The following is a 7,895-nucleotide window of genomic DNA, read 5'->3' on the forward strand; positions in this document are numbered from 1 at the left end:
TTAAGTCATTTTGTAGTGTTTGAATAGTGCAAAAAAATGTTATTAAGTACTTATTTTTTTAAGCTAAAATGGCAAAAATAAACCAAAAGCCAAAAATTAGAATTCATAATGTATGGTTTAAAAGTCACTTAAAATAAGCTCAACCAAACGGGGAGATATGTTGATCTGATTGCCGACCAATCAATTCACAAAATATAGAAGTATAAAATCATATGATTGACAAGTGAGGCTTGCTCAGTTGGTAAAGCACCTTCATCCATGATCGTTAGATTCTGGTTTTGAGTCACGCTGGAGAAAAAGTATTAAAACACTATATATCCTCCTAAATTGGGAGGAATTTTGAAGAAAAAAATCACATGATCAAATTAGAACATTTAAATAGTAACATCAATGAGAGTCAAAATATAACAACTTACGTTTAGTATTGGTAAAAAGAAAATAATCCTTTTCTCTAGAAAAGTTTAGGAGCATGTTTGGCCAAGCTTTATGGAGGCCAAAATTATTTTTTTGTCAAAATAGTATTTTTAAAATTTTAAGGTGTTTGGCCAAATAAAAAAGTACTTTTGGCAAACAGCAGAACTAGTTTTTCTGCTTTTGGGATGCGGAAAATTCTAGCTTCTTCCAAGAAGCATAAAATTAATTTATTCAAGACAAAACTATCCTCACCTTAAATTTACATTTTCCAAATTATCCCTTAATGATTTAAGCATTTTCTTTCCTTATTGTAAGCACGTGATTTTTGCCCTATATGAGAATTACTCCCAAAAAATTCAAAAATAAAATGATTTTCCTTGATGTGCAATTTTGTGATATTTTGTAATATTTTTTGAATAATTATTTGTATTTGTCTGTGCATGTTTATTTGTTAAATTAATAAAAATACAAAAATATGTCGCATTTTGCATGTAGGATTTAATTGTATAATTGTTAGTAATCAAGTTTGTTTTACAAAAAATAAAAATTACAAAAATAGGCATCTTTTGTATTTTTAGCATTTAATGTCCAAATATACAATTTTATGCTTAATTATTACTTAATTGTGCGTTAATTGTTATTGGGAGTTAATTTGCGCTTTTATAACTTACTTTAGTTCTTAATAATTATTTAAGGATTTTTAGAATTTAGTTTTAGAAAAATAAAAGAAGAAAAGAGAGCAAAAATACAAAAAAAAAAAAATCGGAATTGGGCCACTTCTTCAATTGTAAACCACAAGCCCAAAAATGCTCAACCTTCCCCTACGACCCGGTCCATCTCCACACGGGTCGACCCGGTCCGCCCCATTAACCCCAAAATGACCTAACCCTTCCTAATCTTCATTTTTCATTTTTTTCAAAAAAACCTTAAAAACACAAAAAATGATCCCCCCCCACCTTTGCTTCTCCTTCTCCAAACTCCAAACACACAACCATGGGTTCCCCAAGCTCCACTCCCTAGAAGCCATGGCTGCCTTCTCCATTGTCACCACCCTTACACGACCTCCCCCTCCTTATCTTCTTCCACGTCGAACCTTCATAGCCACACCGAACGACCCCGCTGCCATTGCTTCGTCGTCTTCGTCGCCAAGCTCAAGTTTGAGCTCCCATGGCTGCTGTCTCATCTTCTTCATCAAGCTCGTCCATGGCGGACATTGCTTTCTGCTTCATCTTCTTCGTCCGGCGTCAAGCTCGAGCTTGAGCTCGACGTCCATGGCTGCCTTTCTCCTCCTCGCGTCCAGCCGCTGCTGCTGCTGTTCACGAAGCTGTTCTGCGTCGTCACTTCATCTTCTTCAGCAGCCCAACTCGACCCTAGCACCTGACCCATCACGCTACTGTTGCTGATTTCATCTTATTCGCACAAACAAACCAAACGCACCCCAGCTGCTTTTGTTTCATCGCGTCTGCTGCGTCGAACTGCTTCACATATGCTTCATCGTCCCTTCAGTTGCTTCTTAGGTTCGTGTTCGTCGTCGTTTGTTCGAGTTTGGGTTGGGGTCGTCAAAACAGTCCATACATATTTCATTTCGATCCAGTTAGTAGATTTTGAGTTTTATTTTGTCCGTTATTTTTGTTTTGATATTCTCGGATCTAAAATCTATAAATGCTCGATTCTTGTTTTGTTCATGTTTATCGTTAAATTAATTTTTTTTAGTTTGTTCATGTGTTTTGTTGATTTAATTTTCAGATTCAAATGGAAATTTAATTTGTTGTTTTTCACGTTTATTTCATGTTAATTTTATTTTTTGTAAGAAAAGGAATTGTTAGTTTAATGTTTGTCAGATTCAATTTGAAATTTAATTGATTATTTCTTCAATTTGTTTCATGTTGTTATGTATTTTCCAGAAATTATTAATGTTGTTTGAATCATTTAATCCGTCATGTTTGTTGTTTAAAAATAGATTTAGTTCATGTTCATCTTTGTTTGAAGTTCATTTTTAATCCAGTAATTTAATGTGAGTTTATGTTTTTGATTCGTTGATGAATCATGTATTGTGTTGTTAATTTGTTGTTTCCTTGCTCATCCATTTTTTGTCTAAGTTAACCAGGATTGGTTCCCGATATGGTTAATTTATTTCCATTAATTTGGAGTTGTGTTGTTCATCTGTGTTCATATGATTTGTTGTTGAAGATTGTTGAGAAATTAGTCATATTGACTATATTTTGGTTAAGTTCGATTAATTGATTGTTTAGAGCTGATGGGGGTAGTTTGGTAAATTGCAGTGCGTTCGGGGGGTAAAATGGTAATTTCAATAGGGTCGGAGGGGTAATTTGGGAATTGAACATTATTGTAATTCTTTATGTTAAGCATGGGGGACAAAATGTAATAGGGTGGGGTTTGATATAATTGTTTAACATAATGGAGGACAAGACATAATGTAGTGGAGGGGAATATGGTAATTGTTTATGATAAGCATGTGGGACAAGATGTAATGGGGTGGGGTTGATATATTTGTTTAATTTAGTGGGATTAAAATGGGGATGAGTGGAAGATAATGAGTTTGGTAGGAGAAAGTGGTTGATTTTAATTGATTAAAGGGTTGGGGATATAAATAAGAGGTCTGGAATCAGATTTTAGAAAAAGAAAAAAAGAACGGACAGAGAGAATAAGAGAGAGAAAAAAAAAGAGCTGAATGTTTAAGAGAGAAAGAAAATTCCGAAAAATATTAAAACTTTCAAGAAAAGAAAAAAAATACAAATAAAAAATGAGCTGGAAATTAGAAGAGAGAGTAGTACACACCTGATAAATATTCTGATATACGGGTTTTAGAAATTAAGGGTTAAACATTAATTAGCCTTTCAAATATGAAAATTCCCTTGGTTTCTGTCCGTTGTTTGTTGTCGGTGTTTCTGGATTTTATTTTTGATTTTCAAATCTGTTCCTGGGCTGTTGTTGCTGGGTTGTTGTTGCTGTGCTGTATTGTTATTACTGTCGTTGATTCTCATCTTCATTTTATTTTGCTTCCAATATCAGGTACACGACTGTAATACTAGTTATTGCAAGCTAATAATGTGGAAACATGAATACATATGAAGAATGAAATTTTGAAGTTTTAATTTCGCTTTTTTCTTTATTCCTTTTGTTGATTGTATTTAAGCTATTTCATGTATTACTGAATAATAATTGGAATAAGAAAAAATAACATAAGTTAGTCTTTAATGAATCGGTTTGGCAAAACGGGTTAATTCACTAGTTATGAAGGTTTCAAGATTATCAATAGTAGGTTAATCATGAATAAGTAGCTAAATTTAGCTAAGGCATGAATTTAAATTAAATTTCGTAAATTAGGCATGATTTGAGTTCAAGCAAGATTAGAAGAACGTTTAAGTCTAATAAACTTTCTAATAAGCTTTAGTAATTATGGTTAAATCTAGTTTCAAATGGTTGTGAATAATTAATTTCAATAATTTTTTTATAACAATGCTGAGTTGTATTTGATTCTTTTGGATATTAGTTGTCGAATTTTTATTTTATTTATAAATTCGAAATTTTGAGTAAAATTCCTTTTCATCAATATTTGTATTAATCTAGCAATTAGCATGCCATGTTTTCTTAAAATAATAAAAAAAGCTAGTAATTAATTAGGATTTTCTTTCTTTATTTTAGAGACTAATTTTAATAGAAAAATGTAGTCGCTTTAAGATTTGTCCATTTAAAATAAATGAGATGAGCCTCGCTTAATAAAATGTATAGATTGCGGGGCCCTCAATAAATGTACATTTAATTGCTTAGAATTCGGGAGGAGCCGTTTAGCAAATTTCACGGCCCTACCCAAAATAATGATACGCTAGTCGCTTATTTAATAATGTTATCTTCTTAAACTCTGGTGCGCATTTCATGCGACCCAAATCCAAATCCCAAAACATTGAATAAAAATGTGTTCCGGATTGCGGGTGCATTTCATGTGACGTAATCCAAAGACATGTTTTAAACAATGTTCACCTTCTTGTAAAAAATAATAATAACAATTATGAAAGCGATAAAAAGATAAAATTTGCACATAAGTTCATATTTGTATAAAATCAGATAATCAAGCCGAATATAACAGTTGAGCGACCGTGCTAGAACCACGGAACTCGGGAATGCCTAACACCTTCTCCCGGGTTAACAGAATTCCTTATCCGGATTTCTGGTTCGAAGACTGTAATACAAAGTCATTCTTTTCCTCGATTCAGGATTAAATTGGTGACTTGGGACACCCTAAATCTCCCAAGTGGCGACTCTGAAATAAACAAACAAATCTCGTTTCGATTATCCTTTAATTGAAAAATACTCCTTGTACCCTCATGGGGGCGGAAAAGGAGGTGTGACAGCTCTGGCGACTCTGCTGGGGACATTAACCCAGAACCACTGGTTCAGGGTTCAAGAATTCGAGCTTAGAATAATTATTATATTTGGCTTTATTGTTTGATCTTTATTACATATTTTGGCATAACGTGCTAAATATTGTCTTTTACCGCTTTGATATTATCTGAACTGTATATAAACTGTGCCGAAACCCTTCTCTTCTTACCTCCGGAGAGAAGCTCGCTGGTCGAGACTCCCCATTCTGTTAGTGTCAATACCCTGAAATAAAAAAAAAGAGGTTCGGACAAGTTACGAAGCCGGATGGCCTTTTGGTTCCCGGTAAGTTGCCCCCTCCTCGACTCGAGTTGTCCGCTCGGGTACACAGTCTAGAACATATACCCAGGTTATAAACCTAGTATAACGAAACCTCATACCGAATCCCTAGTAGAAACGCTTATTTGCATCATGTTGCATTTGACATAGGGGACTCAACACAGGGGTTGGGTCCGTCTAGGACAGGCAACCTGAAATGAAAAGACTATCATGTTACATCCTATTTGTTTGGCGCATTTATTTGCTTCAGATCTGCATGCAGACCGATTTAAAAAAATAAATTCAAAAAAAAAATAGAAAAATAGTAGCAGCGTAGGGAGATAATCACCTATTTTTGAAAAAATAAAACCAATGTCCCAGTAGTGTCAAAACCTCGCCGGAATTTTCTAAAAAAAAAAGAGAAAAGAAAAAAAATGAAAACAAAATTTGTCTTTTAGTTTGATTTATTAAAAAAAAACATATAAAAAAAATTCTTTTAATCACTTTCAAAATCAAAAAAATATATATATTTATTTAAAAGTAAAAAAAAAGAAGGGAAAATTCAAAATTCAAAAAAAAAATGTTGTTTCTTTTGTAGTATCTCTTTTATAAATTTAAACTAATAGTCCAAATACTTCCTTAAAAAGATTTTCTTTGGTCTTTATCTCTTTTTAAAAATAAAACAAAATATAAAAATCCAGAAAAAAAAAATATTTTTTCCTTTTCTTTAAAAGATTGTATTCAGAGGGGGTTTAGTTTATTTCCTCTATTCCTGATCGAACCAAACTACGCGGGTCTGATTCTCACCGGATGTGAGATACGTAGGCAAACCTCATCGTTTCCGACCCCAATTTTCAAAAATCCAAAAAAATATTTTCCTTTAGTTCCTTCTTTATAAATCTTTCTTTAGAAAATACAAAAAAAAAAGAAATAAAAAAATAATATAGAAGTTTTTCTTAAACTCAAATAAAAAAAAAGTTTCCTTCTTTCTGAAGTCTTTCATACGAAAAAATGAAATAAGAATTAAAAATTAGCAACAAAAATCCAAGAATACTCTTTTCTTTTTAGTCTTTCTTTTGTAAATGTCCATAAAAAAATATTTAAAAAATTGAATTCCAAAAATATTTTCGCTTTTCTTTAGAAGTGCTTTTGTAAATAAATAAAAACTCAGAAATTCCACATCATTTTCTTAAAAGTCCCTCTTTCAAAAATTTAAGAGGCAACCATCATAAATCAAAAAATATATATTTTTTCTTCCGTAGAAAAAGGTGAAACAAATGAAAAAAAATCAACCAAACACATTTTCTTTTTTAAAAAAAAAACAAAAAAAAATTCCCAAAGTTCAAGTCAAAAGCAAATAAAATTTTAGAAGTCTTTCTTTAAAAAATAAAACAAAAATCAAAATAAAAAAAATATTTTTCTTTCTTCTTTTAAAGCATTTCTTTCAAAAATTCCAAAAAAAAGGGGTCAGTTTAGTTACTCCATTTTCGATTCCCGAACTACGCAAGATCCGATTCACGCGGCATCGTGATACGTAGGCAATCCTCATCGGATCCGGTCACATTTTTAAATGCAAATAATGAAAACAATAATAATAGAAAATAATAAAATAAAATAAAAAAATATAATAAAAAACGATAAATAAAGGAAAGCCTTAAGAGAAGCCGAAATGACGTATGTCTTTGTTGCAAACATGTAGAAATTCACTTAACTGTATAGGAGCATCATGCCCCAACGTGAGGTTACCTATCTGTTATTTTTTTTTTCGAACTAACCGTTTGTTTGCTGCTGAGTACTTCAGGTTTTTAGGAAAAAAAAAGGATGGTTTGGTTCGGTGGAAGTCTGGCCTCACATACTTACTTCACAAGATCAAACGGAAGCATAGAGATGTCTTCAGAAATCCCTTTGCCGACAATTCCTGTCTCTGAGGAGAGTTCAATCTCGGTCGTCCTGACGCCCGAGTCAGCAACTGCTGAGGAAAACAGAATCATGCGGCTCCGCATGTTGGAAATGTTGGATGACTGGAATAACGGAAAAGAGCCACCAAGTATAATCCCTGGGTTCCCTGAGTTGTTCTCCAGGACAAGTGGGACTTCCAACATCCCCATAAGTTATCCAATTATCCCATTCGGGTACCCTACCATTTCAGCCCACTCTGCTGGATCACCCTCTGATTCTTATCCCCGGAGGTCAACAACAGATGTAGCTACAGGTACATTCGCGGCACCGCCCTGTCCAATCGTGGCACAACCCGCTACACACAGGCCTAATTCTAACTCGTCCTCATTCACATTTCAAGCACCATCCTTCTCACTGGAACCAACTCGGTTTACCACCAGCACTTACCCTCAACCACTCCAATTTGAGTTCGCTGCAGGACAAGAAAAGACCATCAAAACTCATGAGCGAGAAGAGATTGCGAGGAAGATGAGGAGTATGGAACAGAGTCTCAAAAGCATACAAGGCTTGAGCGGATAGAAAAGTGTATCCTATGCCGATTTATGCATGTTCCCTCATGTGCACCTGCCATTGGGATTCAAAACCCCAAAATTCGAGAAGTACGATGGGCATGGTGATCCTATTGCTCATCTCAAAAGATATTGCAATCAGCTGCGGGGAGCCGGTGGAAAGGAAGAACTACTCATGGCCTATTTCGGAGAAAGTCTGGTTGGCATCGCATCTGAGTGGTACATGGTCCAGGATATGTCTCGCTGGTACATCTGGGATGATCTTGCTAGAGATTTCGTCAGACAGTTCCAGTACAACGTCGATATTGCTCCAGATAGGAACTCTCTGACAAATCTAAAGAAGAAACCCTCAGA

This window comes from Nicotiana tabacum, chromosome 6 (genome assembly GCF_000715075.1).
Source record: "Nicotiana tabacum cultivar K326 chromosome 6, ASM71507v2, whole genome shotgun sequence".
NCBI lineage: Eukaryota > Viridiplantae > Streptophyta > Magnoliopsida > Solanales > Solanaceae > Nicotiana > Nicotiana tabacum.